This window comes from Oryctolagus cuniculus, chromosome 4, assembly GCF_051225735.1.
Source record: "Oryctolagus cuniculus isolate XC-2025 breed Fujian yellow rabbit chromosome 4, ASM5122573v1, whole genome shotgun sequence".
In the NCBI taxonomy this organism is placed as follows: Eukaryota; Metazoa; Chordata; class Mammalia; order Lagomorpha; family Leporidae; genus Oryctolagus; species Oryctolagus cuniculus.
Genome location: NC_142870.1, coordinates 10,771,045 through 10,787,930, shown reverse-complemented (window position 1 = coordinate 10,787,930; position 16,886 = coordinate 10,771,045). Strand labels below are relative to the sequence as shown.

Below are 16,886 nucleotides of genomic sequence, written 5' to 3'. Positions count from 1 at the left end.
TGTCCCAGGTTTTGCCTTGATGTTGGTTTTGGTTTGGAAATGTGAAGGAGGCATCCCAAGCTGTGGGCCCTGGCATGTGGGGCTGAGAAAGGAGCCCAGAACTTTGCCGGGCCTGAAACAGTGGCACCTAGCAAGGCACCCTCCTGTGGACACAGAAGGGACAAGTCCCTGCAGGTGGCAATGAGACACAACCTTCATGATGCCACGGCAAGATAGAGAGCAAGCCCCAAGTTCTCGGGCAGGATTCAAAATGAGACTGGTTTTAGAGGAGTAGGTGGGAACCAGCTTTCATTCACTCCATTATCTCCAGCCCTCGGAGGACGAAGGGATCCCCAGAGATACGAGTTCATTCAGCTTCCAGAAGGTTCTAGATGTTTGCACAACTAGGTTCTTCCTCTCCAGGCACTCACTCTCACCCAGTGGTTGGTCTGTCAGTCTCCTGCCTTGAACCAGAGCAATAATATTTTGACAACGCTTGCAGCCAAGTTCAGCCATGCAGGGAGACAGGTTCTGGCTTCGCTATCTGAACTTCTTTCTCTCAAGGTAAGAGCAGTGCCTGCTGCCAATGGTTTGTTAATTGTCTCCAAGTGAAGAGATTGTTTGATTCAGAAGAGATTGTAGACTCCCAGGGGCATAACACCCGTTATTTCACAATGCAGAATTATTTTTGTGGTATTTATTTTATGATTCTTGACCCTTGTTCTAAATATTGCTGGTGTGTTTTCATTTAAAATGTATTAACTGAGTCTTGGCACAGGGACTTGGCTCCATTAAGCCGTACAACAGCTTAATCCAGATTTTATTATACTGAGACTTGAGTATAGGAACTTTAATATGAGAGGAAGCTTAAGGATAAATAGAGTAATTTTGATACATATTATGCATTTAACTCTTTCTGTTCCCACTTGGCAGTGAACGGTTGTATTTGTGGTTGGGTTTTAAGGTTTTCAAAATGTTGCCGCAGCAACAGTGGCCTTGCTGAGCCGAGGGCTTACGTGGCCTCTGGGCCAACGGCAGACTCAGTGGAACATTCTGGGTCCTGTGATGGTTTTAGGGCAGCAGCCATGACTAGTGGATGTGCGGCCCTTCTCAGCTTCCCCTGAGCTCCAGGACGCCCAGAGCTAAGTGCCCCCTCCTGGGTAGCTCCACTCGGAGCTCCCACAGCCTCCTGAACTACACACTTCCCGCCTGGACCTCCTGACCTTGCCCTCAAGCCTGCTCCTCCACTGTACCCCTCTCCTGGAGATGGAGCCGCCCTCCGCCCTGTCACCCCCAGAACACACTCTCCCCTACAGTACCCCAAGTGTGCAGGCTCCATCTTCTCAGAACATCTGCAGTCTGCCTGCCTCTCTCTGTCACAGTGGCGCGTTCATCCCAGGCCCAGCACCTACAGTTCTCACCTGGAGCACCTGTTCACCTCTGCCCCGACTCCCACGCCTGTTTGTGTCTGGGTCCATCTGTAGCTGGAGGGATCGCCTCGAAGTAGAAACCAAATCAGCTTGGAACCTTGCCCCAAGGCCGTCAGCGCCTCTCACTGCCCTTAACCTTGCCCCAAGCCTTCAATGATCTCTCGTTGCCCTTAGCTTAGAAGAGAAGTCTTCACACTCCCGTAAGTCCCATTGCCATCTTGCCCCTGTTGACTTCCAAGCCTCCTCTCAACCTCACCTCTTTGCCCTTAATCAGCCCCTGGTTTGTGCCCCAACCCTATGTTTTAGATGACCTCCTAAGAGAGGCCGTTCCAGACTCCCTGCACTCTAATTAGATTGTACCCGTTCATCAGGCTCTGTGCTCCCTCTCCAAATACAGTGCTGCTTCTTTTCCCAGGCACTAACTGTACCCCCGCCCCGGGGTTGGCCTGCCATGTCTTGTGACACACTAAGCACAGGGCACACTTTCAGGTTTCTTGCTGTGATCTGAAGTTAACACCTGTTCCTCCCACCAGACTCCAAGTGCCAGGAGGCTGAGGGGCTGTGTTTCGCTCATCACCAGAAGCCAGCCACCAGGTCAGGGCCTGATCCATGCTCCCTACATATTGGTTGAATCCCTAAGCAGAAGAATGGAATGGTCCCTGTCTTCAAGGACTTGGTGGTCACTTTCACCAGAGACCACCTACCGAGCCCCTACTGGGCCAGGAGGAACATTGGCATTTGAAAAAAATGCAATGACTATTCAAAGCATTGTGTTTTTTTAAAGATTTATTTTATTTATTTGAAAGAGTTACAGAGAGAGGTAGAGACAGAGAGAGAGGTCTTCCATCTGCTGGTTCACTCCCCAGATGGCTGCAACGGCTGGAGCTGCACCGGTCTGAAGACAGGAGCCAGGAGCTTCCTCTGGGTCTCCCATGTGGGTGCAGGGGCCCAGGCCCTTGGGCCATATTCCACTGCTCTCCCAGGCCACAGCAGAGAGCTGGATTGGAAGAGGAGCAGCCGGGACTGGAAACGGTGCCCATATGGGATGCTGGTGTTTCAGGCCAGGGCTTTAACCTACTGTGCCACAGTGCTGACCCCCAAAACATTGTTAAATACAGCGAACATTAAATGTGACAGAGCACCGTCTGGTGAGTCTGACCTTGTTAAAGTCGTAGACTTGGGACAGCTGGGGAGAGAGTTACTCAGTTTGGTCTTTGCATCCACACTCTAGAGTCTCAGAGAACTGCACCAGGGCTGAGGGAGCCCCAGGAAACGTGTGGGGAGCCCACCTAGCCAGGTCCAGTTTGAAGTATTTTTTGTCAATCCATCAAGATCTGGCGTCTATAGCTCTGAGCTCCTACCTGAGAATCCCCCAATCACACCCTCCGAGATGTGGTTTCCTGTCCTCTGCTCTTTCACAAGAGCGAGTACGACGCCTTGAATTTAGAGTGATGAGTTTGTGCTGTGTGTTGAAAGTTTGTGCCCACCCCCCAAATTATACATCGAAGCCCCAACTCCCAGAGCAGTGGCATATGGAGTGGGGCTCTATGGAGAGGGGATTAGGTCAGCAGGGTGGGCCCCCCCTGAGTGGGATTAGTGCCCTCACGTTTAGACTTTGGGGAGCTCCCTTGTCCCCCACCCATGTGCGAGTTGACCATCTGCAACCAGAAGAGGCACCTTGCTAGAACTCCACCAGGCTGGAACACTGACCTCACACTTCGGCCTCCAGAGCTGTCAGCAATAAATGTCTGTGTTTTTAAGCCACCCAATATATGGCCCTTTGTTACAGTAACCAAAATAGGGCTAAGTATAAACCACTAAGGAGAGAGAAATACGCGCCACGTCTTTTCTCACTAATCTTTATTGGTAATGGACGGTTAAAGGCAACCACGTGAGAAGCTCCTGGAGGTGTTGGGGAGGCCCTGGAGGCCAAGCTCAGAGCTTGACCCCTCCAGGTCCACCCAGCACAGCAGAAGTGGGCTTCCCCCATCAGATCGCCGAGCACCTCTGCATTAGATTCTGCTGCTGATTCCTGACTTCAAACAGGGAGCCAAGAATATTAAACAACTTGGACAGTTGGGTCCAGAGAGGTTCAGTCCGTGACCGTGGGTGAGATAACTCAGCAATGAATAGCAGAGCTGGTGCTGGAGCTCAGTCTACTTAAGGCCGAAACCATGCTCTTACCTTTGACATGGTACCCTGCCACTAACCCACCACCTACATTTACCCATGGTTCTCAACGTTCAGTGTCACAGTATCCACCATCCCACTGCCATGAACTCCTCCGTCATCTCCTCCCCACATCCCGCCTCCTCTGCTCCCTCCGTGAGTCTAATAGGAAATGAAACTGGGTTGGATTTTTTTTCAGAGAATGTTCTAACCTCTTTTTATTTATTTAGAAAACTTTTATTTAATAAATATACATTTCGAAAGTGCAATTTTTGGATTATAGCAGTTTCCCCCCCATAACCACCCTCCCACCCACAAACCACCCCATCTCCTACTCCCTCTCCCATCCCATTCTTCATTAAGATTCATTTTTAATTATCTTTATAAACAGAAGATTAACTTAGTATATACTAAGTAAAGATTTCAACAGTTTGCACCCACACAGACACACAAAGTGTAAAGTACTGTTTGAATACTGGTCTTACTGTTAATTCTCATAGTACAACACATTAAGGACAGAGATCCTACATGGGGAGTAAGTGCACAGTGACTCCTGTTGTTGATTTAACAATTGACACTCTTATTTATGATGCCAGAAATCACCCGAGGCTCTTGTCATGAGCTGCCAAAGCTATAGAAGCCTCTTGAGTTCACAAACTCAGACCTTATTTATACAAGTCTATAATCAAAGTGGAAGTTCTCTCCTCCCTTCAGAGAAAGGTACCTCCTTCTTTGATGGCCTGTTCTTTCTGCCGGTATCTCACTCACAGAGCTCTTTCATTTATAACTTCTTTTTTAAAAAGTTTTATTTATTTATTTGAAAGTCAGAGTTACACAGAGAGAGAAGGAGAGGCAGAGAGAGGGAGAGGTCTTCCATACACTGGTTCACTCCTCAATTGGCTGCAGTGGCTGGAGCTGGGCCGATCTGAAGCCAGGAGCCAGGAGCTTCTTCCAGGTCTCCTGCATGGGTGCAGGGACCCAAGGACTTGGGCCTTCTTCCACTGCAGAGAGCTGGATAGGAAGTGGAGCAGCCAGGACTAGAACCGGTGTCCATATGGGATGCCAGCGCTGCAGGTGGTGGCTTTTCCTGCTATGCCACAGTGCCGGCCCCTGTTCTAACTCCTGATCCTCCACCCTGCCTCTCTTGCTCATCACAACAATACCTGGAGACTTTCTGTACTGCATACATGCACATGAGTAGGGAAGTCTGGACACTGTGCTTGAGAAACTAAAATATTTAGAACTTCATGACTTCTCACCACACAGACAATGATTCCCTTCATTTGCTGTGAAAAAATGTACCTGAGGGTAGAACATAATCTTCCCTAGCCCCAGAGACGCCACCCTGGGATTCTGTTAGCACCATTATTTTCTTTGGAGCATTTTGTGTGTATACAGAAGGATGTAATTATGTTTGGGCAGATCTCAGTGTGAAAGATCTATTATAAAAAGTCAATCTCATTTCAAGCAAAGGCCATATGGAAAAATTTTATCTCTTTTTTAAGTTGTATAATCTTGTTATATTTTAAGTGATCTTATAAATTGCCTCAAATTCTTTTAGCAACACAGTAGTCTGTATAAATAGTATATATGCACACACACACACACACACAAAACATCTGAATTCATTGAGACCAAGCACTTAGAAGATGAAAAATTGGATTAAGACTGCAAAATTGGGAGTTTTTCAAAATGGTGGAATAGTGGAGAGAGTACAATCTCAGGAAAGGGTTAGGGAGAAAATGGCAGAGGAAACTCCATGCAAGCCGGGGGGACACTGTGGATCTACATTGAGGGTGTAGACACACACATCTTGGGACCCTAGTAGCTGAGAGCCTAGGAACAGCTTTGGAGTGAGGGGAGACCAGACTGCAACAGTCGAAACCACTGGTGATAAAGCTGCAGGAAGAGCCAGTGTGGGCCCGGCTTGGACCACTGTGGGGGACAGTGCACCTGCCAACCTAGAGGGAAAAAAGAGGGGCATGCTACTCTCTCTGTGACCACCCAGTACCAGCATCCTGTAACTAGCCAAGAGAGGGCAGGTGCCATTTTGGGCATGTGTAACAGCTGCACCAGACTGTGTCTGTGTGCCCAGCAACCAGTTGAGAGGAGACACCTGAGTCTGGCTGGGAGAACTGATAAGATGCTGGGTGCTTGTGACTGTGGGAGCCTTGTGTAGGACTGTGAAAACACTGTGTCTGCGTGGAAGGGTGCCCCGTGTGGCTGGGGCTTTGGGCAGTCACTCTGGGTGGCTCCACACACTTGGGGCTCCGTGATTTCCTGGTGAGGGTCATTGCTGCAGGATCTATGTTCATACCAAGGACTGCACAGATCCTTTGTGTGGTTCTTGGGGGCAGCGCAGATGAAAATTGCACCCACTGGGGCTAGTGCCCAGGCATTGGTCTCCTCTGAGGAGAGGTGAGCATGAGACTATACCAACAGAGCAGAACAAACCTCCATTCCTCAAAAAAAAAAAAAAAAAAAAAAAAAAAGAGAGAGAGAGAGATTTACCACATCCAACTTGGATGTTACCTTGGACACTCCTCTTACCCTGGAGCACTGAACAGAGATTCCTGACCACACCCAGCACACTTTTCTGGGTATTCACTGAAAGAGTGGACACTCCACTAAGCCAAAGAGGAATAGTCCAAAGGTAAAAACCATCACAGGGGAAAACAAACAAACAAACACACATGTATTACCACAAATGCCTAATAATAAACACAGCAATTCAAGAAACAAGAATAAGGAAGACAATATGATGCCCCAAAAAGAACACAACACTTCAATACTAGAATGTGAAGAAGATATTGATGAAATGCCACAAACAGAATTCAAAATAGTGATTGTAGAATCACTTAGAAGTAATCAGAGGCAAATTCATGAACTAATGAAATCTGTATATGACATGAAAAAAATTTTTCCCATAAAATTCATATTTTAAAGCAAAATCAAAACAAAATCCTGGAAATGAAGAATTCGATAGAACAAATAAAAAATACAGAGGAAAGCCTTAACAAAAGACTCAATGAGACAGAAGAAAGAATATCCAAGTTAGAAGACAAATCTCTGGAAATTATATAGTCAGATCAAAAAAAAGAAGAAGAAGAAATTAGAAAACTAAAAAACAGTGTGGGGATATTTATGTGATTCTATCAAATGACCCAATATATGGGTCTTAGGAGTTCCTGTAGGCATGGAAAGAGAGAATAGATTAGAAGGGTTTTTAGTGAAACAATTACAGTAAACCTCCCTAATTTGGAGAAAGAAAGGAAGTCCAAGTAAAGGAAGCACAGAGAACTCCTAATAAACAAGACCAGAGAAGATCTTCACCACAACACATTGTAGTTAAACTCTTCAGAGTAAAACAAAAGAAATGCCAGATTACTTTCAGAGGATCTCCAATTAGACTCACAGCTGACCTCTCATCAGAAACCTTACAGGCTAGGAGAGAATGGCAAGATATAGTTCAAGTCTTCAGATAAAAAACTATCAACTCAGAATACTGTACACTGCAAAGCTCTCATTTATGAATGAAGGTGAAATAAAGGCCTTCCATAACAAACAGAAACTGAAAGAATTTGTCACCACTCATCTAGCCTTACAAAAGATGCTTAAGGATGTGCTATACACAGAAAGTCAATGACCTCAACTTTCCAGTTGAAAGATGGACTGGCTGAATGGATTAAAAAATGAAACCCATCTATTTGTTGCCTACAGGAAACCTATCACACCAACAAAGATATATGCAATCTGAAAGTGAAAGGATGGAAAAAGAGATTCTATGCTAACAGAAACCAAAAAAGAGCTGGTGTAGCCATCCCAAGATCACAAAAATAATGGTCTTTCACACAAAACCTGTTAAAAGAAACATGGAATGGCAGTATGTAATGATTAAGGGATAAATTCAACAGGAAGATGTGACTATTGTAAATGTATATGCACCTAATTACAGGTCACCTAGCTATTTAAAAGAAATGTTAATGGATCTAAAGGGAGACATAGACTTCAACACACTAATAATAAGGGATTTCAACACTGCACTTTCAGCAATGGACAGATGAACCAGACAGAAAATCAGCAGGGAAACAACAGAGTTAATCGACACCATAAACCAAACAGACCTAGTGGATATCTACAGAACTTTCTATTGTATGGATGAAGAGTATATATTCTTCTCACGAGTGCATGGAATTTTCTCTAGAATAGATGCCATGCTGGGCCATAAAGCAAGTCTCAGCAAATTAAAAAAAAAAAACTTAAATCATACCACGCATGTTCTCTGACCCCATGGAATAGGGCTGGAAATCAACAACTGAAGAATTTATAGAATATATGTAAACACATGGAGACTGGACAACATGCTCCTGAATGAACAGTAGGTCGCTGAAGAAATCAAAAGAGAAATCAAAAAATTTCTGGAAATGAATGAAAACTACAATACAACATACCAAAACTTATAGGATATGGCAAAAGCAGTGTTAAAAGGAAAGCTTATAGCAATTGTTGCCTACACAAGAAATTGGAAAGGCTCCAAATAAATGAGCTATCAATGCATCACAAGGACCTAGAAAAACAACAGCAAACCAATCCAAAACTAGTAGGAGAAAGGAAATAATTTAAAATAGAGAAAAAATAAACAAATTGAAACTAAAAAACAATACAAAACTCAGCAAAACAAAAAGTTGATTTTTTGAAAACATAAACAAAATTGATACACCATTGGCTCAACTAACCAAAACAAAACAAGAGGAAGATTATCTAAATCAATAAAATCAGGGATAAAAAAGTAAATGTAACAACAGACATCACAGAAATAAAAAGAATCATCAGAAATTATTACAAAGAGCTGTATGCCAACAAACAGGGAAACCTAGAAGAAATGGATAGATTCCTGGACACTACCTAAAATGAGCCAGGGAGATTTAGAAAAAGCTAACTAGACAAATAACCAAAATGGAAATTGAATTAATAATAAAGACCTCTCAACAAAGCAAAGCCCAGCACTGGATGGCCACACTCTTGAATTCTACCAGGCATTTAAAGAACTAACTCCAATTCTTCTCAAGCTATTCAAAACAATTGAAAGGGATAGAATTCTCCCAAACTCCTTCTATGAAGCCAGCATCATCTTAATTCCTAAACCTGAAAAAGGTGCAACAGAGAAAGAGAACTGCAGACCAATTTCCCTGATGAGAATGACTGTAAAAATCCTCAACAAAATACTAGCCAATCAAATCCAAATACACCAGAAAGATCATTCACCCAGACCAAGTGGGATTTATCCCAGGTATGCAGCGATGGTTCAACATTTGCAAATCAATCAATGTGATTTATAACATTATTAAAATGAAGAACAAAAACATATGATTATCTCAATAGATGCAGATAAAGCATTTGATAAAATACAACACCCTTTCATAATGAAAATTTTAAGCAAATTGACTATAGAAGGAACATTGCTCAATATAATCAAGGTAATCTATGACAAACCCATGGCCATTGTCCTATTGAATGGGGAAAAAAATTTTTTTTTGGACCCATTCCCACTGAGATCTGGAACCAGACAAGGATGCCCACTCTCACCATTACAATTCAATATAGTCCTGGAAGGTTTAGCTAGAGCCGTTAGGCAAGAAAAAGAAATCAGAGAGATACACATTAGGAAGGAGGAAGTCAAACTATCCCTATTTGCAGATGACATGATTCTATACATAGGGGATCCAAAAGACTCAACTAAGAGACTATTGTAACTCATAAGAGTTTGGTAAAGTGTCAGGATATAAAATGAACACACAAAAACCAATAGTGTTTGTATACACAGACAGTGCCATGGCTGAGAAAAAATTTCTAAGATCAATTCCATTCACAATAGTTAGGAAAAAAATAAAATACAATGGAATAAATTTAAACAAGGCTGTCAAAGATCTCTATGATGAAACATTAAAACATTTAATAAACATTTAAAAATACTAAAAAGAAACATTTAAAACATTAAAGAAAGAAATAGAAGACACAAGAAATTGAAATATCTTCTGTGCTCATGGATCAAAAGAATCGATATCATCCAAATGTCCATACTACTGAAAGCAACTTACAGATTCAATGCAAGACCAATCAAAATACCAAGGTCATTCTCAGATATAGAGAAAATGAAGCTGAAATTTAAATGGAAACACAGGAGAACCCGAATAGCTAATCTTATGCAATAGAAACAAAGCCAGAGGCATCACAATACCAACAGATTTCAAGACATACTACAGGGCCGTTATAATCAAAACATCCTGATACCAGTACAAAAACAGATGGATAGACCAATGGAGCAGAACAGAAACACCAGAAATCAACCCATGCATCTCAGCCAACTCATCTTTGACAATGCAGCTGAAAGGAGCCCCTGGAGCAAGGGCAGTCTCTTCGACAAATGGTGCTGGGAAAACTGGGTCTCCATGTGCAGAAACATGAAGCAAGACACCATTGTACTTTACACAAAAATTCACTCAAAAAAGACCTAAATCTATTAGCCAATACCACAAAATGATTAGAGAACATTGAGGAAACCCTGCAAGACATTGGCATAGATAAAGAGTTCTTGGAAAAGACCCCAGAGGCATAGGCAATCAAAGCCAAATTGGATAAATGGGATTACATCACATTGAGAAGTTTTGTGCTGCAAAAGAAACACTCAGCAAAGTGAAGAGGCAACTGACACAATGGGAAACGTTATTTGCAAACTGTGCAACTGATGAAGGATTGATACCTAGAATATATAAAGAGATCAAGAAACTCCACAACAACAAAACAAACAACCCAGTGAAGAAATGGGCAAAGGACTTAAACAGGCATTTTTCAAAAGAGGAAATCCAAATGGCCAACAGACACATGAAAAAATGCTCAGGATCACTAGCCATCAGGGAAATGCAAATCAAAACTACAATGAGGTTTCACTTCACCCCAGTTAGAATGGCTTTCATATAGAAATCAACAAACAACAAATGCTGGAGAGGATGTTGGGGAAAAGGTACTCTCTAATTCACTATTACTGGGAATGTAAACTGGTACAGCCACTGTGGAAGACAATATGGAGATAGCACAAAAATCTGAATATAGACCTACCATATGACCCAGCCATCCCCATTCCTGGGAATTTACCCAAAGGAAATGAAATTGGCATATGAAAGAGTTATCTGTACCTCCAAATTTATTGCAGCTCAATTTACAATAGCTAAGATATGGAATCAACCTAAATGCCTGTCAACTGAAGACTAGATAACGAAATTATGGGATTTGCACACCACAGAATACTACTACACAGCAATTTAAAAAAATGAAATCTGGATGATAAAAAAATGTGGATGATTAAAAAAATGAAATCTGGATGGATAAAACTGGAAAACATCACACTTAGTGAAATAAGCCATCCCAAAAAGACAAATATCATATATTCTCCCTGATCTATGATAACTAACAGAGCACCTATGTAATCTATAGAAGTGAAATTAACACTTCAAAATACAATGACTTTGAACAGCCCTTGTCTCAACCGTTGAGGAACAGTTTTCTTCCCCATTCTATTTGATGAACTCTTTACTAAGTACAGAGTTGATTGTATGCGTATAAAGTTAATTGAAAATAGATCTTAGTAAAAAATAAGAATGGTAATAGGAGAGGGAGGAGGAAGTGGGGTGGGAATTTGGGTGGAAGGGTGGGTACGATTGGGAGAATCACCATATTCCTAAAGTTGTAGTTACAAAATACACGAAGCTTGTATTCCTTAAATAAAAGATTTCTGGTGGAAAAAAGCTTTATATAAATTGAAAAAAAAAAGCAAGCACAAAATGGCCAGCACTGGGGTGCACTGCATTAAGCTGTCAGCTATGAATCTGGTTTCCCATGTTAGAGCGCCAGTTCGAGTCCCGACTGCTCTGATTCCCATCCAGCTCCCTGCTAATGTGCCTGGGAAAGCAGTGGAAGTAGGCCCATGCACCTGGGCTCTTGCTGCGCACATGGGACACCCAGATGGAGTTCCAGGCTCCTGGCTTCATCCAGCCAGTGGACAGAAGATTTCTTTCTGTGTCTCTTCTCTCTGTCACTCTGCCTTTCAAGTAAACAAAATAAATCTTAAAAAAAAAAGACCACATAACTAGGATCTGAAATAATTCTTCTTCTTGTGTTTATTGTACTTGTACTGGCGATAAAAGAATATGTGCTACTTTCCAATCCCCATAAAAATCATGTTAATTAAAGAATTGCAAACAGCATGAAACATGATCTGTGGAAGTTGCTACTTTCAAGGTAGAAGAATGCACGTTCCCGATGTCTCTTTGTCTCCACCCACCATGTGCATTCTGTTAGTGGAAGTACATTTGCTTCCTCGTGTTTGCCCCTTTGGTGTTGCCTTGTGCATTTCCCAGAGAAAAAACTATCTGCCTTCTGTCTTCCTTCCTGTGGGATACGACCAGTCACATCCCTTTCATGAGGGTTCTACTGGACCTGTCCATGAATGGCCCAGATGGAGAAGCAAATTAATATCAGTACAGATGCTAACATCGAAACTCCTGGGGCTGAACGGCTTCCAAGCCAGAAATCATCCTCACCTTTTGAAAATTGAAACGTCGGATACAATTTCACTGTCCTCATCAGATGATTGGACGTGGTACAACACTCACTGGAAAATTAACGGGGAAAGTGTGCGCAGCTCAGGTGGCTTGTTAGGAATTGCTCCAAAATTAGGCACACTATTAATATGTTGCTGGGATTTTCTACTGAGCTATCTTGAGTTTTGGTTCTTGACTTTGAAACATTGCTAACTGATTGAATTCTGGGTCCAAAACAAATCGTCTACAAAATCCCTTTCCCTTATTTAGGTATGCAACAAACGCTTGATGCATATAATCTAGGTAATGTGGGATCAAGAAGAAAGAGTGAGACATGATCCCAACAACCAGCACGCCATGATTGAGGGGGAGACGAATATGGACATAGACTCTTAACTCTAAAACTTGGCACTGGGAGCTGTACTTGGCCCCTAGAGACAAGAGCAGGTGCCCTGGCTGTGACTGGCTGAATTGTGTGTCTCCAGAATTCTGATGTTGAAGTTTTAACCTCTGATTCTTCGGAATGGGACTAAAGAGTAGTTCAGCTGAAGCAAGGCTACCAGGGTGGACCCTAAAACAATGTGTTTGGCACCCTCCTAAGAAGAGGCAATTTGGGTACTTGAGGAGACTCGGGCAATGCTTGGGCCCGGAGAAAATCCATGTGAGCACTCAGCAAGAAGCAGCCAAGGAGTGAAGCTACAGAAAGAACCAACCCTGCAGACATCTTGGTCTTGGATGCCCCAGCCCAGAGCCCTGTGAGACCCTGTGGTGGTTTAAGCTTCCGGTCTGTGGGATTTTGTGATGAGAGCTGTCAAACTAGCAGGAGAGCATTTCAGGAAGTTTGTGGGAAGCAAAATTGAAAGATAAGCTTGTTTTGGAGCAAAACATTTTTGAAATCCATGCATAACTTTTTTTTCATAATAGGCATTTTTTCATGAATTTTTTGGAGATCCTTTGTACACATGTTTTCAAAAATTTTGCCCCCAAATAAACATATCTTAATTCCGTTGTTCCACAAACTTCTTCACATGCTGGCCAAAGCTAGAGCCCTTCTCCCTAGCTTAGTACTCCGTGCTCTAGTTTACTTTTTCCCCAGCGTGGATTGCTCTTCAGAAGTATTTACCTATGAGTGCCACACCACTTTTTTCCCACCAGGACATCCCCGACTCCACGAGGCCAGGGAGTTAGGTAGATTCACCAGTCGTCCCCAATCTCTGCAGTAGTGCTTAGTGCATAGGAGGTGCTGGACACAAAAGTGTTCTGAGCAGAGGCTTGTGGGAGTGCTGAAAGGGGAGAGACTTCCTGGGTGGTGGTGGGGTTTGAGGTAGGAAGCATTTCCCAAGAGGAGGCACCTGAACTGGAGTGTCCCACCGGGCAGAGTGTGAAGGAACCAATGTCTGGAAGACGGACAATGAAAGGAGACTCAAATGTATGAATATGGCTTCAAAAGGAAAAATATGGCAGTGATGCAGCATTTCAGGTGTGGTGGGGGAGGGATAGGAGAGGAATTTTGGTAAGAAAAGTTGGGGTAGATTGTGACAAAGGTGTGGTTCCTGCACAAAATGAAAATAATGAGAATTCTCCAAATTGTTGGAAGCATAATGAAATCCTCTCTGTAGTGCATACCTGTGTGTGTGTATATACATGTGTTCACCAAGCATCGCATACATGGTAAATAGCTGAGAAAATAATGTTTATATAGTAGACTAAGGAATTTATACTGCAGTTATTAAAGTGTCCCAGGAGATTGAGCAAGTTGAGGGCATGATTTTGGAAAGCTCCAGAGAAAATGTGCAGGAGGGATCAGGGAAGAACCTGTAACAGGGAGGCCAGATCAGAGACCATGAAAGTCATAGGTGCTAATGCCCAGCTTAACGCAATGTCAATTTGGAAAGACAAGAAGGCGTCCATTCAAGAGATATTTAGGCAGTGCGTCAGTCAGTTCTTCATTATGACGGGATGCCAAAGACAAGCTACTTACAAGGGTGGTTTATTTTGACATATGGTTTTGGAGGTTCATAGTCCAAGATCAGATTGCTCCCGTTGGTTTGGCCTCTGGTGAGCATGGAGGATGGTGGTGGTAGAGTGTGTGGAGGAAGGATTGCTTGGTGAGCCAGGAAGGAGACAGAGCGACTGGGCCAGACTCAGGCTTGTATAAGCCACCTCTTAGCAGAATTACCTTCCAGAGGCACAGCCTTAATGATCCAAGGACCTCCCAAACACCACACTTGGATCAAGCCTCCCTCTTGTTAGTCCTGTCAGTCTGTGACTTTGGGACTTCACCATCTGGGTGAGTTCAGGAGCCACATCCCAATCAAGTCATAGGAAGCATTGAAGGATGGATATGAGTATTTGATGAGATATGGGGAGTAGTAGAGAAAAACACTGAGCATGACTTTAAGATGCCTTGGCCCTCACTGTGTTCATTCCGATGTGGTCTCACAGGACACATCTGGGTTCTGTCTGCGTCTTTGTTTTGTGGACTGTCTTTATAACCTACTGGAAAGCAAGTTTCCTGAGGACTTGGGAGATTTTTCTCTCTACTATTTCCAAAGCCTAAAACCATGCCTGGCTCATCTTGAATACTCTGTCAGTATTGGTGAATGAATTTTGTGAATGATTGGGAATGTCCTTTCACCAAGGTAAGGAATGCAGGAAAAATACCAAGTTTGTGTCAAAGGGAAGGAAAGAAGAAACAAAAAAACGAATTCAATTGGAGATACACAGGGGCCATCTTGACCTATAAAAAAGCAAGGATTTGGGCTGCTGATGTGGGGTGGATGTTTGGAGTCACTACAACATGTGATGGTGGTGAGGGAGATCACTCAGGGAAAATGAGAGGGACACAGGTCCAGAATGAAAATGGTCACACAGCAGGCAGGGGAACGGAGTAGGGCGGGGGAGAGAGGGAACCAGGGTGGAAGCCAGAGATTTCAGTGGGAAACTATGGCAGCGCTGTTCTAGAACCAGGGTGGAGAACTTGTCCAGACGGGCAGTGTCAAACGACAGGGAACCCTTTGAGACACCATCATCTTGGGACCCAGATTCTAGGGAAAGATGGGTTGGGGTGCTGGAGCCGATGGTTACCTTTCCAGGAATTTCATGAGCTAGTAGTAAAATATAAAGGAATGCATTTTGAGGCCTGCGCCGTGGCTCAATAGGCTAATCCTCCACCTAGTGGCGCCGGCACACCGGGTTCTAGTCCCAGTTGGGGCGCCAGATTCTGTCCCGGTTGCCCCTCTTCCAGGCCAGCTCTCTGCTATGGCCCGGGAGTGCAGTGGAGGATGGCCCAGGTGCTTGGGCCCTGCACCCGTATGGGAGACCAGGAGAAGCACCTGGCTCCTGCCTTCAGATCAGCGCGGTGTGCCGGCCGCAGGGCGCCAGCCGTGGCGGCCATTGGAGGATGAACCAACAGCAAAAGGAAGACCTTTCTCTCTGTCTCTCTCTTTCACTATCCACTCTGCCTGTCAAAAAAAAAAAAAAAAAAAAGGAATGCATTTTGTAAAATTTAAATTAAAATTCTTTGCTTCGAATGAAGCAAATAGGTGTTGGTAGTTGGTCTAGGTGTGAAAATGCCTGTGTCCCATGTTGGAGTACCTGGATTCAACTCCTGGCTCTGGCTCCTGACTTCAGTTCCTGTTAGGGCAGCAGTCAAGTAACTGGGTCTCTGACACTCATGGTGGGGAGACCTGGGTTGAGTTTCCAGCTCCTGGCTCCAGCCTTGGCCCAGCTCCAACTGTTAAGGGCATTTGAGGGGTAAACCAGGAGACAAGAGCTCTGCCGATCTCTGATTCTTGAATAAACAAATGAACGAATTTTTAAAAAACAAAGAAAATGAGCATTTAAAACACAACATTCCTAATTATTCTGATGTGTTCTGCTGTGCTCTCCAGAGAGCCCAGATCAGAGGCCATGGAAGTCATAGGTGCTAACGCCCAGCTTAAGGCAATGTCAATTTGGAAAGACAAGAAGGCGGGGTTGTCTCTGCAGGTGTGATGTGAGTACTACCTAATGGTTTGTCTTTGTGCCTCCCTTCTCCTCTAACTAGCAAGTACTGCCATCCTGGTAGCGTGAAGCCAGTCACCATAGGAGTGTTCTACACTGTGACAACTGGCAAAGGCTATAAATCAGGACTCTTCTCCCCAGAGAGCTGGTTGTTCATCAGCAACACCACTGCCGGAAGAGCGATGGAAGGATCCGCCAGAACTTCCTTGGAGACCGAGGACAACGGAGTAAGAAGCCCTGGAGCTGGCAGGGGGGGGTGCTGGAGACAGGTGGAAGCCCGATGAAGCAGGACTCGAGATGGTGGGCAATGCCCCAGAGTCCTGGCCTCGGGGGGCCTGTGGTACTCAGACCGGGGAGAATTTCCACTGAAAAGCAGAAGAGAATCCTGAGTCTTTTCAGTGGTACACTCGAGAGTCCTCCATTCAGTCTACTTCCCTTAATAAAAAACTGTTTAGCTCTCTTTCCAATTTTGCCTTTAAGCGCTATGGCCATTCTGCCACGTCAATGAGACAGGTCATGTCTGTGTACCTGGTATAAACACTATCCCTGGGAAAACTGCTTGATAGGCTTTTTTTTTTTTTTTTTTTTTTTTGACAGGCAGAGTGGACAGTGAGAGACAGAGAGAAAGGTCTTCCTTTGCAGTTGGTTCACCCTCCAATGGCCGCCGCGGCTGGCGTGCTGCGGCTGGCGCACCGCGCTGATCCGA

General features: G+C 44.0%; 1 long non-coding RNA gene across 1 annotated transcript; it reads left to right on the top strand.

Annotated features, from left to right (window-relative positions):
• Positions 1-379: 379 nt before the first annotated feature.
• LOC138849233 (uncharacterized) lies at positions 380-16,647 on the top strand. The gene is made up of 2 exons (XR_011387713.2): positions 380-543; positions 16,224-16,647. It is a non-coding gene; the product is annotated as an uncharacterized LOC138849233 (long non-coding RNA).
• The last annotated feature ends 239 nt before the right edge of the window (positions 16,648-16,886 follow it).